The sequence below is a fragment of the Lissotriton vulgaris genome, chromosome 4_1 (assembly GCF_964263255.1).
Source record: "Lissotriton vulgaris chromosome 4_1, aLisVul1.2, whole genome shotgun sequence".
Lineage (NCBI taxonomy): Eukaryota > Metazoa > Chordata > Amphibia > Caudata > Salamandridae > Lissotriton > Lissotriton vulgaris.
The window spans coordinates 1,078,778,660-1,078,801,493 of NC_141691.1; the positions used below are offsets into that span (position 1 = coordinate 1,078,778,660).

Sequence of the window (22,834 nt, forward strand, 5' to 3'; positions counted from 1 at the left end):
TGACTCTCGTTTTCGTAAGGCTGCGCCCTAGGTGGCCTTCATGTACCAGGTCGATTACCTTCTTCCTAAGGCCTTTGGGAGGAACCACTCTATGATTACGATAGATCCTGTCATTTATAAGGCTTAGTTCATTTCTCACTTCCCAGTACTCTTCTATGCTAGCCACAAGTTCACTCTTTTTGCTTGGCCATCCTTTCTCCATGTATTCTTTCAGTGTGTTTATTTCCTTGTCTTCTTTTGTCTCTTTTTCCCACTCTTCTTCCGTGATAGCCGGCGTCTCCATCATTAGTATTGGACTGTCAAGGGCTTCTTCTTTTTCCCCCACGTCCGGTAACGGTGACCTTGATAGGAAGTCAGCGATCTTATTCTCCTTTCCGGGCACGAACTCCACTTTGAAGTTATAGTGCTCCAGGCCCAAGATCCATCTGCTGTTGCGAGGAGTACAATTCTCTAAGCCTTTCACGGAAAAGATGAAGGTGAGGGGTTTATGGTCAGTCCGAATGGAGAACCTCAAACTCCACAAGAAAAACATGAAGTGTCTGACAGCCCAGAAGCAGGCCAGGGCTTCTCTTTCGATTACGGAATAGTTCCGTTCAGGGTTTGTGAGACTCCGGGAGGCAAACGCAATGATTTTCTCTTCTTTACCATTTTTTTGTATCAGGGTTGCACCCAGGCCCTTGTTGGAAGCATCTGTGGCTAGGATGGTTTTCTTGGATGCATCAAAGGTTCCCAACGCTGGGGAGGTTATCAATTCCTCTTTCAGTGATTTTACTACATCATCATGTTCTTTGTTCCATAGGAACTCCTTGTTCTTCTTCATAAGTTCCCTCATGGGCTCACACTTGGCAGCAAAATTGTCCACGTACTTTGACATGTACTCCAAAAGGCCTAAGAAAGACCTCAGTTCTTCCTTGTTCTTTGGGCTGGGTGCTTCCTTCACCGCTTGGATCAAGCTGCCCTTTGGTCTGAATCCTCCTTCTGTAATCTTGTGGCCTAAATACTCGACTTCTTTAACTTTTATTTTACATTTTTCCTTCTTAACAGTCAGGCCTGCCTCCATAAGTCTGCTGAACACCTGTCTCACAACGCCATCATGTTCCTCCTCCGTTTGGCCATATACTAGGATGTCGTCCTGGAAACACATGGTGTTCCCCACACCTTCCAGTATCTTCTGCATCGCCTTCTGGAAAATAGCTGCTGCCGACGCTAAGCCAAATGGCATCCGTTTGAACATGTATGCTCCCACCGGGGTGATGAATGTCGTGAGAGGCCTTGATTCTGGATGGAGTTCATTTTGATGATACGCCATGGACAGGTCGATTACGCTGAAGTACTTGGCTGGACCCATGGTACTCAGCATTTCATTAATTATGGGCAAGGGATGTCTTTCCACCCATATATTGTCATTTAGGCTGCGCAAATCCACACAGAGGCGTATACCCTCCCCATTGGCTTTGGCTGCGATAACAATCGGAGCCAACCACTCTGTGCAGGTTACAGGTTGAATTATGTCTAACTCACAAAGTTTGCGCAGTTCTTCTTCAAGGGGTATTTTCAATTTCAGGGGTACTGGGCGTAGTTTATGTACAACTGGTCTAGCATTATATTTCAACTTAATTCTGTGTTGGAACATGTGCAAACAACCAAGCTCGTCTCTGAATAGTTGACTAAATTCCTCACAAATGTTTCTACTTTCCCGGGACCTGTCAGTGAGCAACACTTGTTCAATACTATTAGGATCTAGAATGATACCCAGCTCTTTTTGGTGAACCCAACCCAGCACAACATAAACTGGACCAAAAGTCTCCCTGTCCTTAAATCGTAGTTGAACATTTTTCATGCCCACCAATGGTATTTTCCCCTTATTATACCCTGTGGGAGAAATGTCAGGCATTTTCAGCTGTTCCACACTACATTTTTTCATGGACAAAATCATCTTTGTTCAGCAGAGTGTAAGGAGAGCAGGAATCAGCATACATTTAAACGCATTGGCCATCAAGGAAAACATCACGTTTGGGGTAAATAGCATTCACAGTTCCATCTATATCTTTTACCTGCAAAATTATTTTCTCGCATCTTTGTTCTATGCACTTTACCTCCCTTGCTGCGCTCTTCTCCATATTCTTACTTTCGTATCTAGTATGTTGTTCCCCATCTCTGCATACTCTCGCAAAATGCCCTCTCCTATTACACCTTTTACACGTGACGAACCTAGCAGGGCACTGGTAAAAGGTTGCAAAATGGTTATTGCTGCCGCACTTGTAGCACTTTGGTCCCTTTTCCTTAGCTTCTCCTCTCGCACTGTAATTGTCTTTTGACCTTATCTTACATATTTCGTTACCATCCTCTTCATCTTTTACTGAGGCTACTTCTTCCCCATCGGGTTTCATCTCCTTAATACATCTAGCTGTGTGTTCTACAGACTTGGCTATTTCGATGGCTTCTCTTAACCCTGGGTTCCTAGCTAGTAATTTCTCTTGTATGCGTGGGCTGTTGGTACACCTGACGAGCTGATCTCTTATAAGAGAATCAGTTAAATTACCAAGCTCACACAGTTGTGTTAAACCCCACAATGCAGCAATGAAATTTTGTACAGACTAGTAGTATATTTGGATCAGGTGGAGCCTGGCAGAAATGGTGAGCAAGTGGGGGGCAATCGGGGCGTCTCTCCTGCCTTCCTCCTCCAGAGGACCCATTCATTGTTCCAATCGCTCTTTAAGAGAGTTGAGGGTGGACGGGGAGTTGTTTATCAGTGTTCAGTAGATTTGAGACTCCTCCTTTCCCTAGGTTACCGATAAGGATTTTGGCCTCTACTGGGCTGAATTCTGGGAATGCAGCATTTTCAGGGGGTAAGGGGCAATGGCAATGCAAAGTTGAAGATTTTTGTTGAACTGAGTGGAGGGCAATGAGTATGTATGCTGCGAGTCTTGAAAGGAGCATAGGTGTCCTCTCTTCCACACGTCCCACAGGTGTGTAATCCCTATCAGACCCCACATCTGAAACCCCTCCATCGCCCCAACCTTCCCAAGCCAGTTTCCAACCCGAAGAGGAGTCTGTAGGGTGGGTTTGGCATCCCACTGAATATATTGCATTGCTGAGCACTATGCAAGAAGGGCCCCGCCCGAGTCACCGCCAGCGTTGTTTGAGGGATCTGGGCACCGTAAAGTATGGCCTGGACCCGTGAAAATCTAAGACTCTCCAGCTCTAGCCGGTAGGCCGGATCGGACCAACCTACATTAAACCAGTTGTGTATTACAAGGGGACAGGTTGGCAGGTAATACAAGAAAGGGTTCATCCTCCCCATATCTCCGTTGTAGGGGGTAGTTGACAAAGGGCGAGGGCTAGTCCTGGCCTTGAGCTATCCCAGAGAAAAGCTGTGATTATGCCATCAATGTCCCGGAATCACTTGCGAGGGAAATGAAGCAGAAGGCTTTGGATTACATTTAGATAATGAGCTGAAGCTTAAAGATCAGGTGAACAGAATCCCTTCTGCCTCATTCTGCTCCCTGAGAATGGTGAGAAAGATTGAAAAATTCTTACCTCCTGACCTCCTAAAAACTGTGATCATCGCCCTGGTACTCTCAAGGATTAAATACTGCAACACTCTCTATCTTAACCTTGCATTAGGTCCCATGAAGAGGCTTCAAACTCTGCAGAATGCAGCTGCATGCTTTCTTTTCAAAATACCAAAATATGAATCTGCTAAAGAAGCCATCAGGAAGCTCCACTGGCTACCAGTCAGAAAACGGTGTAAGTTAAAGGCCCTCTGCTTGGCTTACAAATCACTATGTGGATCAGGACCAGGTCGCTTCAAGGACAAGCTCACATGGAATGTCCCAGGGATGATTCTCCATTCAGGTTCTGCTAAGAGCCTGACTGTCTCCTTTTTTTTAGGAAGGCCACCTGGGTTGGAAAGAACTTTTTCAGGACCACCGCGGTGCTCTGGAATAGTCTACCACGGACACTAAAAACTGCCTCTTCCTTACTGGTTTTTAGAAAGTCTTTGAAGACCTGGCTTTTCTCACAAGACTAAAGGGCACTCTATTCCCTGCAAAAAAGCTTTATTTTCAGCAGATTTGCACCTATACCCTGTTCCTATAGAGCCAAGACGCTCTCTGGCATGAGTTTTGCGCTTTAAAAATTACTTTCAAATAACATATAATTACAGGGTCAACACCATCATTTTGAATAGGGCAGTCTTGCCTTTGTGATTAAGTGGGAGGGATTGCCATCTGCTGAGGTCCTCTTTTACTTGCTTGAGTAAGGGGTTAATGTTGAAGGACCAGGTCATTTCTGGGTGGAGGGCTACCCAAATGGCAAGATATTTGAAGGAGAGGCACTTCAGAGGAATATTGGTCTGCCAATCTATGCATGCCTGCGAGCTATTAAGGGGTATTAAAGTGGATCTGGCTGGATTAAGGTGCAGTCCAGATGCCTATATTCTAGAAGCTTAATGTTGAGCCTGGCCAAATTGGCTGTCAATCTGTTAGATGGTTCGCCTAACCTACTCAAACTTAATGCAAGAGATGTGTCATTTGTTTTGATGCTAAAATGTGTATACCAAAGATAACTTCTGAATGTTTGAGCTGCCCATGTGCCAGCTAGCATTTCACTTTCAATTACAGAATAGGCATCAGATTCTGTAAAACTTGTAAAGCAAATGCAGTCGTCTGTACCCCCCCTCCTTTTTTTCACTCTTCTGCATAATGCTTTCACCTAAATTTTTCTCACTCACATCAACAGTAAACAGATCGGTAGTCCTGGAACAAAAGGCTGCAATAAATGTGTGTTCGATATATCAGATTTGATGCATCAGAATGCTCCCTCCAGTTCTTTTTCACACAAAAAATCAGTTTTCTCCATCAGTAATCCAACTTAGTGGCAAAGTTAGTAAAAATATTTCCATACCATTTGTAAAGTTTCACAAATGACATGACATGCCCTCTGTTCTTTGGATGAAGAGCATCTTTATTGGCTTTGAGCAGATCTGTCCTAGGAATATCTCCCTCAAGTATAACAACATGCCATAAATATTCCAACTGCTGCTGTCCAAAAACACGCCTCAGCCATAAACCCTTCACCTCCACCATTTTTTTTGTTTTTTTAGGTCTCGTCTAAGCTATCCCGTTAGGGATGCTTTGGCGAGATATAAAGTAGTGCACCGAAAGTGCGGATCGGGTACAGTGCATGTGCGCGGGCGCGCGCACCATTTGTCAGCCTCATTAAGCGCCCGAGATCACTTTCGCCGGCAATCACTTTAGCAGCGCCCCTTTGATGTTCTCCTTCAAAGAAAATCAAACATCAAAGAACATGTGTCACCTTCGCCCGCGAAAACCTTAGCAGTGCCCCTTTGATGTTCTCGTTGTTGTGTTAATGCTTTGCTGCGCCCCTTTGACTTACAAAGTGCTTTCTCTTTCCACAAACTCGATGTTTGTGTTCCTTTATTTAGAGATGCTTTTAGTGTTAATGTCGCACACACATCCCCCACACACACAACACCCCCACACACACATAACCCAACACATACAACCACACACACACAATCCCACACAAACACAACCCCACACACACAACCACACACACACAACCCCACACACACAACCCCCCCCCCACACACACACACACCACAACCCCACACCCACACAACCCCCCACACACACAACCCCCACACACACAAACCCACAACTACACAGACAAAACCCCACACACACACAACCCCCCCACACACACACAACCCCACAACACAACCCCCCACACACAACCCCACACACACACAACCCCCCACACACACAACCCCACACACAACCCCACACACACACAACCCCACACACACAACTCCACACACACAACTCCCCACACACACAACCACAACCCCACAGACACGCACAACCACAACCCCACACACACCCCCCCACAACACACAACCCCCCCCACACACCCAACCCACAACGCCACACACAACCCCCCGAACACAAAACCCCACACATGCACAACCCCACACAACTCCCCCCACACATACCCCCCACACACAGCCCCCCGGACAAACAGTCCACACACACACACACACACACACACAACCCCACACACAGACAACCCCACACACACAAGCAGACAACCCCGCCACACACACACAACCTCACACACACAACCTCACACACACAACCCCACACAAACCCCACACACAAACCCCACACACAAACCCCACACACACAAACCCCACACACAACCCCCCACACACACACAACCCCACACACACACAACCCCCCACACACAACCCCCCCCACACACAACTCCCCCACACACAACCCCCCCACAACCCCACACCCCCCCCACACACAACCCCACACACACAACCGCACACACACACACATCCCCACACACACACACATCCCCACACACACACATCCCCACACACACATCCCCCCACACACATCCCCCACACACACATCCCCCCACACACACATCCCCCCACACACACATCCCCCCACACACACATCTCCCCACACACACATCCACACACATCCCCCCACACACACATCCCCCCACACACACATCCCCCCACACATACATCCCCACACACACACATCCCCCCACACACACATCCCCACACACACAACTCCACACACACAACTCCACACACACACATCCCCCCACACACACACATCCCCCCCCCCCACACACACACATCCCCACACACAAACACATCCCCACACACATCCTTACGCACACACATCCCTACGCACACACATCCCTACGCACACACATCCCTACCCACACACATCCCTACGCACAAAAATCCCCACGCACACACATCCCCACGCACACACATCCCCACGCACACACATCCCTACGTACACACATCCCTACGCACACACATCCCCACACACACACATCCCCACACACACACACATCCCCACACACACATCCCACACACACACACACATCCCCCACACACACCCACACATCTCCACACACACATCCCCACACACACACACACACATCCCCACACACACACACACATCCCCACACGCACACACACATCCCCACACACACACACATCTACACACACATCCCCCCACACACACACACACACACACATCCCCACACACACACATCCACGCACACATACCCACACACACACATACCCACACACACACATCCCCACACAACCCCACACACACACATCCCCACACAAACACACACATCCCCACACACACCACACACACACATCCCCACACACACCACACAACCCCACACACACAACCCCACACACACAACCCTTTCACACAACCCCCCCACATGCACAACCACAACCCCCACACACGCACAACCAAAACCCCCACACATGCACAACCACAACCCCTACACATGCAACCACAACCCCCCCCCCCACACGCCCCCCCCACACACACACACCCCATGTTAAAGATTGCAGGGATTTGTTAGCATGAGCTGAAAGCCATTTTTGTATTTTGGCAGCCATTTTAGTTAGCCATGTGCTCGCCATGTGCTGTTTCCCTCTTCAGAGCCTTGCACATGCTCAGAAGGGCCTAGCTAGTAGAATGCACCTGCTCCTCTTGTATAACTGTCAGGCTATATTTACTGATGTATGGAGAAGTAACTCTCCTCCCACTTTGTTGAGCAAGCAGATCGTGCATGCCAATATTAGACATTTTGCATGCTTACATGAGCCAGGACAGCCCCTTGGTCTTATGCTGACTATGTAACCCTGAGCATATATAAGACCCCAGTTTTCTGCACTCCTTAGACTGCCTCATACAGTTACTAAGGGATCTGTGTGACGTACTCTCCCTCATCTGAGGTGAATAAATGCATTCTTTAATATTTCAGCTTCAGTGGTTGGTTTTAAAGGACCAATGTATCAGTGAGACCCCTGAGAAGGTTGCTATGTTATTCAAATGACGCTCCAACGTGGACCTCGGGTGGCGGGTGTGTTTAGAGGACCTGACCATTCAGGGCATGTAAAGCCCCTTTAGGTGCGAAGTTTACATCGACCACCTAGAACTACTAGCCATCCACTTAGCTCTCAAAGCCTTTCTCTGCCACATTAAGCACAAGGTAGTCCTTAGATGCTTAGACAACATTTTTTTTTAACTCTTTTTATTGGTTTTCAAACATCAGGTGGCAGATATTACAGTAAACGTAAAATTCAATGCATTATATCTCTGCTCTAGCGTTGTGTATTCATCTCAGGCCCCTATCAATGTAATCTGGCAAAGCTACATAATAATAGTCTATTAATTAATCCTTCTCGTTACTTATACCATAACATTTGCACTTGTACGGAAGTCCTGGCCCCACTATCCAGCATGTAGCACCGATGCAATGCCAACTGATCAATATAAGAAATAATAAGTCAACTCAAACCTAACTTCCTCCGCCCTCCCTCTACCACTAGTGTGCCCTAACTACTTTCTGCTCATATATGTAAAACTGCTAATTCCATAGCCCTACTTATCACAATAACAAGGAGACCATGCATTCTACACACTTATCAATCCCCGCTACCATTGCGCCACAAGGTTATACCCCAGATTCTCTTGCTACACTTTATAGATTATGGCGATCCCGCTTGGGTCTCCTCGGCCGAGCTTACCTCTGAATCTGTCTCGGGTGTCTGCAGCGCTACCACTTTGTCTCCCATGCCCTCGCTGCCTCCAGCGCCTTCTCATTATTAGCCCATATCGCTTGTTGCAGTCGAACTGTGCTCTCACTCGTCACCCATTTGATAAATTCTGTTTTCCAACTCCCAACGCTGGGCCGTTGTCTTGATTTCCACTGCGCAGTGATCTTTCTCTTAGCCAGCAGCAAGCCTAGATTCAAAAATGTACTTGTTATTCTCGTTTTGGGGGTATGTGGGGACCAGTGTAATAAACAGGTACTCATGTCCGGTTCTATGTCGCTCTGTGACGCCGCAGAGCAAGTCGACCACCTCTTCCCAATATGTCCATAGCTGCCTACAGCCCCACATCATATGATGGACCTCTGCTCCCCCTAGATTGCAACGCGGGCATTGGGCAGTATCTATTTTAAAATACTGATTAACCTTGGCCGGGGTTAAATAAGCCCTGTGCAGGATATAGAAGTGTATTAACTTAAATCTGCCATTCCTGGTACTTTACCAGGCTCTCCGAATGCCCACGACTTCTCAGGGATCTACTTCCCGAGGTCCACCTCCCACTTCCCCTGTAGCTCCCTCAATGACTTCAATCCTTCGTTCACCATACGCCTGTAGAGGCATGTACTGGCCTTAAACGTCCCCGCCGTCATCACTACATATTGGCATGCTATGGATGTCTGTGGTTCTGACAACCCTTCCCTCCAGTGACGCTGTATCGCCAAAACTAGAGCTGAATGCTGCAGGGTCTGATATGATAATAAAGCCCTGTCTTCATATAAATCTCTCATTGCCTGCATGCCCATTGCCTCCCACTCAGCCAACGCTGTCCAGTCCCCCCACGTGGGAGGGGGGTACACATACCAAGCAGTATCTCCGGGGTGTAAGGACGAGTAATTCCGCTCTACGTTGGCTCCGATCCCAACATTGCCTCAGGGTCCACTCTTCAGTAGTGAGCGACCCAAGACGCAACTGCTGCTGAAATATTATAAAGGACATTACAAGGCGTGGGAGCCATCGTCCATCAGGACCATCTGGGCCCCTGAACTCTCGAGCTACCGCCTGAGTGAGCCGTACCCCGAAGTCCTTGCATGGCCCTGCCCACATTGCCCTCCAATAAATTATCACATGTATGATGTATATTAGTCCCAAGGTAGGGCAAACAGTTTGGTTCCCATCAAATGCCTGCCACCTGGGTAGGGCCTACCTCAGATGGAATCACCGGGAAAAGACAAGCCTTCCCCCAGTTCACCCCCAACCCCGAGATCCCGCCAAATGCCCAGAGTAAGTTTGTCGCTGATGGGGAAATACTGGCACCCTCCCAGGAGCGAATGAATGAAACTCACCAGACATAGCAGGTTTGCTCACAAACAGAGTGAGCTTTTTTTATTGGTACCAAAAGCATGCATCATTGCTAATTAGCAAGGAAGAAGTCAGATCTCCCACCTTAGGGGCTCTCAGACCGCTTCTTTCCAGAGTGACAGATTTCTAGGTGCTATATACCTAAAGTAATGCCATGTCAGCGGAACTAGAATAAGGCACCAAGCCAAATCTGGCTGACATGGTTGTGCAATTCCTGCACCATGCAAAACAGCCAGATATGGGCAGACCAGAAAGACAGGTTCTGCACTGTGTAAGCAACTTGCACAACCAGAATAAGAAATATCATGTAGTCAGGACAAGCAAGGTGACCTGTAAGGGGGTACAGAATAGCTTGTTGAATCTTGTCCAGTCAAGGTCAGATAGGAAGCTCTTTTGAGCTCCAGTCCTCATGTTAATATGATCTTATCTAAGCACGATATCTTTTGAAGTGCATACACATGAATTTATATGGATATTCATATATATTTTGCAACAATCCCGCTTTTGGATAGACCTATCCAACATTAGTGTAAAAACCAACATTATATATATATATATATATATATATATATATATATATATATATATATATATATATATATATATATATATATATATATATATATATATATATATATATATATATATATATATATATATATATATATTACCTACTGGCGGTCGCCAGTAGGTATATATAGTTAGGATTTTTTCTCTATGGGATTTTTGAAAATTCTATGTCTAATAACTTTGGCGTTTGTGGACGGAATTGGCTGAAATTTTCAGGAAAATGGAATATTTTGTTTCAGAGCAGCCCCTGACAATTTGGGGGGGTTTCATCAAGGGGGGGCCGAGAAAAAAGGGGGGTCCCAAAACGCGTTTTTCCCATGTAAATTTCCATAGGGCGGTTGGCCTCACTTTTAGCTCGAACGGCTGAATGGATTTGCACGAAACTTTGCAAAATTGTAGGGACTATTAGCCCGATGTGCCTTTGCTAGGTCTCAATATATGTGCTCCAGTGGATTTTGAGTAATTTAGGTTCAAAAAAAGATATATATCTGGGCGGAGCCTAACCACACATCTGATCTGATTGGCTGTCAGCACTTCATCCAAGAAGTGTTGGCAGCCATCTTGGGACCAATATACATGATAGCACCTCATTAAAAAGCATTGTAGTTAATAGAGGGTTTTAGGACTTTAGTTACATTATAAATCATTTGTTGATGGTACCATACTCGTTTTAGGAATTGTGGTGGGTTCTAAGGTGATTTTACCGTGTGAAAAAACCTTCTGCTGTGATATCATGAATATTGTTTGAAAGAAAACTAATATCTCATGATTTTCCCACAGTGGTTTGGAAGGGGATCTATAAGCTAAACTGAAAGCATATTTTCTGTAAATTCACATTATCTTTCTCAGTCATGTAAAAATGAAGTCTGACATTCTCAGTAAAACATGTACATCCTACAAGGACAGAGACTGTCAGTTGATTCCTTTGTGTTCTACTGCAGCCTCCTAGAGTGTTCTAAAGAACAACTAGAGCGCTAACAGTCCTACTTATTACAAAGGTATGGCACACCTGAAGCCATCTTGATTGGAATAAAGTGGTAACTCTTAAAACATTTAATTTAAAAAGAAACAACATGAGGGGGTATATTTTGCCATATAAAGTATGATTAGTGCTGCAGAATGAAAAATTAGGGCACATTTTGAGTGACTTCTCAAATCCTTTTCTATTTCATTAAAACATTCTGACATGCAGTCTCCCAAAATGGCCACCAGAGACAAAAGAGCCCAAATGTAGCCCAAATATCACCCAGATGTAGCCCAAGTATAGCCTAATGACAGAATGTCCCAGAGTGTTCTAAAGAACAACTAGAGCGCTAACAGTCCTACTTATTACAAAGGTATGGCACACCTGAAGCCATCTTGATTGGAATAAAGTGGTAACTCTTTAAACATTTAATTTAAAAAGAAACAACATGAGGGGGTATATTTTGCCATAGAAAGTATTAGTGCTGCAGAATGAAAAATTAGGGCACATTTTGAGTGACTTCTCAAATCCTTTTCTATTTCATTAAAACATTCTGACATGCAGTCTCCCAAAATGGCCACCAGAGACAAAAGAGCCCAAATGTAGCCCAAATATCACCCAGATGTAGCCCAAGTATAGCCCAATGACAGAATGTCCCAGAGTGTTCTAAAGAACAACTAGAGCGCTAACAGTCCTACTTATTACAAAGGTATAGCACACCTGGAGCCATCGTGATGGGAATAAAGTGGTAACTCTTAAAACATTTAATTTAAAAAGGAACAAAATGAGGGGGTATATTATGCAATAGAAGATATTATTAGTGCTGCAGAAAGAAAAATTAGGGCACATTTTGAGTGACTTTTCAAATCCTCTTCTATTTCATTAAAAAATTCTGACATGCAGTCTCCCAAAATGGCCACCAGAGACAAAAGAGCCTAAATGTAGCCCAAATATCACCCAGATGTAGCCCAAGTATAGCCCAATGACAGAATGTCCCAGAGTGTTCTAAAGAAGAACTAGAGCGCTAACAGTCCTACTTATTACAAAGGTATGGCACACCTGAAGCCATCTTGATTTGAATAAAGTGGTAACTCTTAAAACATTTAATTTAAAAAGGAACAAAATGAGGGGGTATATTTTGCCATATGAATTATGATTAGTGCTGCAGAAAGAAAAATTAGGGCACATTTTGAGTGACTTCTCAAACCCTCTTCAATTTCATTAAAAAATTCTGACATACAGTCTCCCAAGATGGCCACCAGAGACAAAAGAGCCTAAATGTAGCCCAAATATCACCCAGATGTACCCCAAGTATAGCCCAATGACAGAATGTCCCAGAGTGTTCTAAACAACAACTAGAGCGCTAACAGTCTTACTTATGACAAAAGTATGGCACACCAGAAGCCATCTTGATTGGAATGAAGTGGTAAGTCTGAAAACACTCAATTTAAAAAGGAACAACATGAGGGGGTTAATTTTGCCATAGAAAGTATGATTAGTGCTTCAGAAAGAAAAATTAGGGATCAGTTTGAGTGACTTCTCAGATCCTCTTCTATTTCATTAAAAGAATTCTGACATGCAGACTGAAACATGCACTTTGAATACCAGCAGCAGACATCCCTGGTGAGCAGTAGCTTTACTACAGTGATCTAATGTGCAACTAGAGTGCTAACATTCAGAATTTATGGCAAATGTGTGACACATCTGAATGCCTTCTTGATGGAACCAAAGTAAACAAGCATTGAAAATGCAATAGATCTCGCCCTCGTTTAAGTTAAAGCCATTCTGTTTGTAATGAGGTGGCTTTTTAGCTTTGCTTTTATTAGTGTTTTTTCAACTTTCATGTAAATAACATGCATCTGTATGCATATAAGTATATGTATGCATGCATTTATGTTTGTATTTATATAGATATACAGATGATATATGTTTATATATGTATGTATATATATATATTCACTGAAAAAACCATAGGCTATAGACCATATATAGTTAGGAATTAGCATTTACAAAACCTTGAAAATTCACTGAAAAAACCATAGGTTATAGACCATATATAGTTAGGAATTCGCATTTACAAAACCTTGAAAATTCACTGAAAAAACCATAGGTTATAGACCATATATAGTTAGGAATTCGCATTTACAAAACCTTATTTTACTCACACAAAACCATTGAAATTCCATATATAGTTAGTTGCACTAACTATATATTGCGCACCCGCAATCCACTGCTGATGATGTCACATATTACATCATTCATGACATGGTCAGTGACATCACTGATGACATCTCAAATGACATCACTGATGACATCACTGATGACAACATCCAGTGACTGTATGTTTCTGTAAAGTTAAAATATGTCTTGCATATTGAAGAATGAGTGGATGTATAAGTGTCTGGATGAAGGATTTAGTAGGTGCATGACTGACTGTATGAGTGAGTGATTAAATGTGTCTCACTGAGTGCATGGGTTAGTGACTAAACTGTCTTAATTTGTGCATCATTATGTCTGTTGTTCTGTAAACTGTTGCATGTGTTGATAAGTAGCTATATGAGTAACTATATGGGTTAATGATTGGTTGCCCAAGTATTTGTATGGGAGACTGAGTGTGTGTGTGGGTGGCTGGGAGGTGTATGACTCTGTGCATAGATGTGTGAGCAGTTGATTCACTAGATGTATGGTTTCAAAAGTGCATGTGGAAACAGCTGTATGGGCGGTTGACTGTGTGCATGAGGGTATTGGTGAGTGAATGGATATCTCAGTGCTACATGTCAAAGTAAGTACATATGTAAAACACAGTACATGTGAGAGTTGACATATATAAATAACTGTGCATAAGAGCCAGTGAATGTGTGAGTGGCTGTATGGATCATTGTGAACTTGTATCAGGGATTGTATAAGAGAGTAAATATGTGTTAGTATATGTTTGAATAAGTAAAGTTTGTATAACTGTATAGTTGAGGAAATGGAGGTGTGATTGATTCTTTGCATGACTGACTAGGTGTGTGAGTAACTCCATGGATGAGTGACAGTCTGTGAGTGTCTGTTTACACTGATTGTATCTAAGGTTATATTAGAGTCTGAAGAGGTTCATCGTATTATCACATGAATGATATCATCAGTGATGTGATCAGTAATGTCAAATGAGATGTCATTAGTGATGTCATCAGAGATGTCATTTGAGATGTCATCAGTGATGTCATTTGAGATGTCATTAGTGATGTCACTGACCATGTCATGAATGATGTAATATGTGACATCATCAGCAGTGGATTGCGGGTGCGCGATATATAGTTAGTGCAACTAACTATATATGGAATTTCAATGGTTTTGTGTGAGTAAAATAAGGTTTTGTAAATGCGAATTCCTAACTATATATGGTCTATAACCTATGGTTTTTTCAGTGAATATATATATATATATATATATATATATATATATATATATATATATATATATATATATATATATATATATATATATATATATTTTCACTGAAAAAAACATAGGTTTTACACACGTTATAGTTAGGAAGTAGCATTTGAAAAACCTATGAAATTCACTGAAAAAAATCCATAGGTTTGACACCAGTTATAGTTAGCTGGAAATTTTACTGACATAAAACCAATGAAATTCCACGTTATAGTTAGTTGGACTCACTATAACTTGCGCGTGTAATGCACTGCTGATGACATTACATATTACATCACTCATGACATGGTCAGTGACATCACTTATGACATCACTGATGACAGACCTCCTTTAAGTGTAATGTAACCCTTAAAACACATATTGGAAAATAGAAATTAACATTTTCAAAAAATGGAGATACCCATACCAGTTACAACAACCAATTCAGTAATTCCACCATCTATATACACATTCTCTCATTCACCAACAGTTCTATATAGTCACTCATACATATACTCACTCATCATATGTAGTGATACACCTATACATCCTGTTACACACCGACAATCATCCAAAAGTTACTCACACACATACTCACACATGCAAATAAACTATTGAACATCCATTTATTTGCATATAAAACTATACACACTCAACCACCCATACAGTCCTGCACATATGGTGTCTTCTAAACACATACAAAGAGAGAGTTAGTCATTCATGCATCTATGTGATTAGTAATACCCCCATAAAACCATAGAAACACTCATACTGATACTAAAAAAACATCTAAGAACCCAAATACCTACACATGTAGGTACTCATCAACCCATGCAGCCAGTTATTCACAAAGTGAAACACTGATACATATATTTAAATATTTAAACATTACTCGCTAATATATGTATTCACTAAGGTACACTTAATAAGCCAGTTATCCAATCATTTCTTTTTGAAAAAAACATTCATTAAGACAATAATTTAAACATTTATTCTTCCCTCGACCTTTACATATACATATATAAAACATATTTATTTTTTAGAAAGACACACATTCACTGGATGGTGTCATAAGTGATGTCACTGACCATGTCATGAGTGATGTAATATGTAATGTCATCAGCAGTGCATTACACGCGCAAGTTATAGTGAGTCCAACTAACTATAACGTGGAATTTCATTGGTTTTATGTCAGTAAAATTTCCAGCTAACTATAACTGGTGTCAAACCTATGGTTTTTTCAGTGAATTTCATAGGTTTTTCAAATGCTACTTCCTAACTATAACGTGTGTAAAACCTATGGTTTTTTCAGTGAATTTCATAGTTTTTTTGAATGCTAGTTCCTAAGTATGTAATCACGTTCGTAACTACATAGTGTCACCGCCTACACATCCTGAGAAGCGCATGTAAAGTCACGTGACTTGAAAACAAAACTTCCAATTGGTTATTAGTAGTTTCTGTTCTGGAATATACACGAAGCACTCCACCCACTTTCCTCACAATCTTTTCTACTCTCAAGAGACAACAACGTCGAGCATCTTCCGGAAGACTTTGCTGAAATGGCTTCCCTACCAGATTCATCTTCCGAATCTGAAGGAAATGAGCGACCACCGTTAAGAAGAAAAAAGGAATCTTTCATTTGGCAATTTTTCACTTATCCTGAAGACCAAAAGAAAGTGAATGCGCCAAAAGTAACCTGCACGATATGCAATTCGGAGCTCTCAAGGGGAAATCCAAATAAAAAATATTCCTTTTCTGCACACACCATGCAGCGGCATGTTAAACAAAGGCATCCTGAGCATTATGCAAAAGCATCGACAAGAGCCCTGGCCACGCTATTACCATCAGAGGTGGCCAGCACATCTTCTGGTGTACGACCTGTATCTCCATCGAGTGCTGAAATGGACTTGAGACCATATCTTGCGAAGGTGCATATGAAATGCAACAAGTGTGGAGAAATTCTTTTGTATGGAGAGCAGAGCCTCGTTCTTATTAAACTCAAAATTGACAGTCACAAATGCCCCAAGAAAAGATACATTTCTTCACTTCATTTTCAAACTATTACATACTGAAAAATGTAGTAGCAACTTTAAGAAATCGAAAGCATTATAACACTTCTTTCCCCCCCCCCCAAAAAAAAAAGTTCTTTTCAGAACTAATTCTTTCTACCAAAACGTGCTCCAAGAGCATATTATGAGATATTTTTTCGCCGCTTTATTTTAGTGCGAGACCGGGTGCGCGCACCCTCCTATCGAGTACAGGACCTGACACTTGCATGTGAAGTCATGTGACTTCTAAACAACACTTCTAATTGGTTCTTGGTAGTTTCTATTCTGGAATTTACACGCAGCACTCCACCCACTTCCATCACTTTCTTTTTTACTCTGAAGAGACAACAACGTCGAACATCTTCCCGAAGACTTCGGTACAATGGCTACCGTTCCGCATTCATCTTCCGAATCTGATGAAAATGAGCGACCACGTTTGACAATAAAAACGGAGGCCACGCTATTACCATCAGAAGTAATCAGCACATCTTCCAGTGGACGACCTGTATCTCCATCGAGTGCTAAAATGGACTTGAAACCATGTCTGGCGAAGGTGCACATAAAATGCAACAACTGTGGAGAACTTCTTGTATACGGAGAGCAAAGCTTTACTCTATTTAAACACAAAATTGAGAGTCATAAATGCTCCAAGAAAAGTTAAATTTCTTCACTTTATTTGGATAGTATGACATACTGAAAAATATCATAGCAACTTTAAGAAATCAAATGCATCAAAACACTTGTTTCCCAAAAAAAAAAAAAAAAAGTTCTTTTCAGAACTAACTCTTTCCACCAAAACATGCTCGAAGAGCATATTATAAGATGTTTTTTCGCCGCTTTATTTTAGTGCGAGACCGGCTGCGCGCACCCTTCTATCGCGTACAGGACCTGACACTCCCATGTGAAGTCATGTGACTTCTAAACAACACTTCTAATTGGTCATTGAGTCATAAATGCTCCAAGAAAAGTTAAATTTCTTCACTTTATTTGGATAGTATGACATACTGAAAAATATCATAGCAACTTTAAGAAATCAAATGCATCAAAACACTTGTTTCCCAAAAAAAAAAAAAAAAAAGTTCTTTTCAGAACTAACTCTTTCCACCAAAACATGCTCGAAGAGCATATTATAAGATGTTTTTTCGCCGCTTTATTTTAGTGCGAGACCGGCTGCGCGCACCCTTCTATCGCGTACAGGACCTGACACTCCCATGTGAAGTCATGTGACTTCTAAACAACACTTCTAATTGGTTCTTGGTAGTTTCTATTCTGCAATTTACACGCAGCACTCCACCCACTACCATCACTTTCTTTTCTACTCTCAAGAGACAACAACGTCGAACATCTTCCCGAAGACTTCGGTACAATGGCTACCGTTCCGCATTCATCTTCCGAATCTGATGAAAATGAGCGACCACCTTTGACAAGAAAAACGGAGGCCACGCTATTACCATCAGAAGTAATCAACACATCTTCCGGTGGACGACCTGTATCTCCATCGATTGCTGAGATGGACTTGAGACCATATCTGGCGAACGTGCACATGAAATGCACGAACTGTGGAGAACTTCTTGTATACGGAGAGCAAAGCTTTACTCTAATTAAACAAATAATTGAGAGTCATAAATGCTCCAAGAAAAGTTAAATTTCTTCACTTTATTTGGATAGTATGACATACTGAAAAATGTCGTCGCAACTTTAAGAAATCAAAAGCATCATAACACTTGTTTCCCAAAAAAAAAAGTTCTTTTCAGAACTAACTCTTTGTACCAAAACAAGCTTGAAGAGCATATTAGCTGATATTTTCTCGCCGCTTTCTTATAGTGCGCGACCGGGTGCGCGCACCCAACTATCGCGTCGAGACACGCATGTGCAGTCATGTGACTTTAAAACAACACTTCCAATTGGTTCTTACTAGTTTCTATTCTGCAATTTACACGGAACACTCCACCCACTTTCCTAGAAAACCAGTTTATCGTAAATCTTTTAAGGCCTCCTCTTATGAAATATTCGACATCAATCACATAGCAGAGTACTAAATAGCACTATATACACTCCGTCCCTTAATTATAAGAGACTTATTGCTATGTAAAATCAACTTTTGTTTTCCAAGATAATGTAAAATGCTGAGCCTATTACATAATTTTATTTCACATATATGTTACTAGTCTCCTTCGAGTACTAACACCGTAGAAAATACCACCAATAGCGGTGATATTTTTTACACCGAGAACGGGCGATTTCTATCGCTTACAGCCCTTACAATTATAAAGTTTTATTTCCTAAGTCTCTGATCTCCAACTGTGCAACGTAGATCCCCTGTGTGTCGCAATAAGGTCCATAAACAAAAACTACAGAGCCAGCATTATAAACATACACAGAACAACAAAACGACAAGAGCCACCATGCTAATATATATCCTTAATATAATAAACCTCTGAGAATAAATACATATTTCCGTGGCAGCCCATAACACAAATGTGGCGTCCTCTGACTCTGCTCCATTACCAAACACCGTAACTCCCCGCCCCCCTCACTTTTCACTAAACTCCGCACTCCACCCCAGCCGAACCCACTATTACAAACCCCCAACCTACCCTCCCTGCCCAAACCCACCATGAACCTCAAACCGCCCCTAGAAAACTTATAAGACACAGGATTACTAAAACTCAAAGGATACGCAACAGGCACATAATGTAAATAGTACATAATGGCACATATTTTTTCCAAAATACTATTTAAAAACATGTTCTATTTTTAATAAATCTATCATGCATCTGACCCTCTAGAACTGCTTTCAAAACGTGAACTATAAACCTCTACTTTTCATTTTCAAACCATACACTTTCTTCTGACCCTCTAGAACTGCTTTCAAAATATGAACTATAAACCTCTACTTTTCATTTTCAAACCATACACTTTCAATTACATTACTTTTTTTCCACAATTCATGTAATGTTACAAACCTTTTCTAAAATACACCAGTCCGTATCATTTATAAGGATTTATTTTCAGTCTTCATCAGTGACACTTTCTTCACATATAATAGAAATCACTATAACTTTTTAAACGACAATGCTAACGCGGTAAAAATAACCCTTCATTTGCTTTCCTTTAAGAATGCACACTATGTACCCCACGCATGCGTTTCTTAATCTTTGTATTTGGCAGCGAATACCGACCTTGAATCGGAAGACATGAACAAGAGCGCCATTGTCACATTTAAAACTGAACGTTGCATCTGCTCACACACATATCTTTCACTAAGCTAACATTCACAGAAAACAGCATTGATGTAAAAAAAAATTGACCTTGCTTTACAACTCCCTCAAATCACTCCCTTATTTTTTAACGCATCCTCCAGTTCAAAAAAAGCTACTTTTTTAATAACCACTAAGCAATATATAAGTGACTAGACTCCTAGAAAATGTATCAAGTCATTCTGCTCCTCTCCACTGCATACGCGGCGACCTAATTCTGTGGAGTTGCTATACAACCAGCGGTGCTGCGCCGTTTCCTGTACCATCTTGGGAAATTCAAAATGGATGTCCCTCCTGCCTTCGCAAACGAGCCGGGCCACTTAGAACTATTTCGCCAGAGGATGCTTGACCACTACGGCATCTTACCACTCTCGACTTTGAATGCATCATATCGATTATCATTTCGATATTCGTATTTCAGCTGTGTGCAGCCTGTATTTCATTGCCTGAGCTGTGATTTCACGTGGGCCCTGGATTTATGTCTCTGCAATTTGGTACCTCCTGAACCGAATTACAATCACCTCATGAATCCGTTACTTGATCATGAACAGCTTTGTTACAACGGTGTGTTTATGGCCTTTGCAGCGATACAAGGAGTTCTGGGTCATTGGAATATATTCGCAGCGGCGCAAGATTTCCTAACAGAGAGCTACATCGAAAACCCACCGAGCTGCCCTATGATGGTAAAAGACGCTCCAATAATGACAGATCATGAATGCTCCTTTCATCTTCTCAATTGGATGGCTGACATGTTTTCAGATGATAACAATGATTTCATGTTAGAGGCACTTGCTGCATACTTTGCCTACACAATGGACGGTTAACTCTTTCCTAACAGCGAGCTACATCGAAAATCCACCGACCTGCACTCTGATGGTAAAAGAGGCTCCGATTATAACAGATCATGAGTACTGCTTTACTCTTTTCCATTGGATAGCTGACATACTTTCAAATGATAAAACTGATTTCCTGTTACAAGCAGAAGCTACCTATTTTGCCTAAACAATGCTTCAATAACTCTCAAACAAGCCATTGACGTCCTCATTTCCTTTTGGTTTTCTATATTCTTCACGTTCTTTTCCATATTTTCTTTTGAAGAACAGACCTATTTGCTTTACTAACAGTGGACATTATGATTTCGTGTTGTTTGACAGCTGATTCATAAAGTATTGATGTATAACCACTTGCATTTTCATATATCGTTCCTAAACTGAAAGGCCAGAGACCTTCTTCCATTTATTAAAATATAATATACTTCCTTATAAGAGTGTACAATGTTTTTTTCCAACTATATTCATTTTTCTTCAACTATAGCGTTTGTATTACATGTACTACTGACAATACCAATTACTGTGTTTTTTGCAATTTCTGTACTCATATTACATAATGATTTGCCTTTAAAACAGTACATTTCTAAATAAACATTTCAAATATTCACGGTTTCTCTTTTAATCCATAATCTCAACTGAAATGATTTCATATTGAAAAACTATTCATGGGTTCCACATAACCTTAACTGTAGACACGGAGGACCTTATTTATAAAGACCTTCCGCCGCCAGTGCCTCATTTTTTAAAATGGGAAAAAGTAGCGCACCGGTGGCGCAAGGCCTTCATAAATAAAGTCCTGAATGTTTTCTTTTCTCAACCTCACTTACTGATACTAGAACCTGCAAGCCAATTACGGCCCGTGAACTCTTTCTTAGTAGGTCGCGCACCGTAAAGACAGTTATACCACTGTTAACATTTTTTTTTTACTGTTACTAAGCACCGACACAGTTCCGCTTCACTCAGAGTTAATCACTGCTCCCACGCTTCTACAGGCCAGACGCTATGTCGTATTTCTCTCCTTATCACCCTTTCATCTCCACAATAACAAACAGTTGTCCGCCAGCCACCAGAGAACAGACTCAGATGCAGAGGCACCAAAGAGTGAACCCATCACCAACTGCCATCTCCGGCTGTTTCCATGGTTACACCTCATTCAGCACCTTGCTGAAGGCACAGGTCAAAAGTTCATCTCTCAACGTTCTACAGCTAACTAAAAACACTATTTTCCCTCCAGAAACACCTGCCAATCCACAACTCTGTTACATGTCTTGTTTTTTCACACCCAATACTACTTTTCGTTTAACATGAACATTGACCTGTTCACTCTCCACTTGTTACAATCAACCAATCATTTTTATTTTTTTTAACCACACCCAGCCTCTTCCTTTTTCTTTATTTAAAATTTCAACTTCTAACTACCATTCCACTTCCAGAACCGATCGGAGGACGACTACAAATCCCTTGAAAATGAAGGTCTGGCTAATAGGACACAGTTATATTCACTGGAGTGAAAAATATGCAGTAAGCAGACGAATTTGCAACCTCAGCTTACCAAATGTACACATAACATGGATTGCCAAAAGAGGATTGAAATGTCACCAATTGATTCCATTGGTGAAAACTTTTATGCATCTCCCAGAACCAGACCTTATAATTGTGCACTGTGGTGGGAACGATCTAGGCACAATCACTGGGGTAGGTCTGGAAATGCTTCTAAAAGACACCTTTCGACAATTGATGACACT

General features: G+C 42.0%; 1 protein-coding gene across 1 annotated transcript in view; it reads left to right on the forward strand.

Moving 5' to 3' along the window:
* Positions 1-22,834, forward strand: part of TRIO (trio Rho guanine nucleotide exchange factor) — a 5,246,815-nt gene that overhangs the window by 1,245,151 nt on the left and 3,978,830 nt on the right. The window lies entirely within an intron of this gene.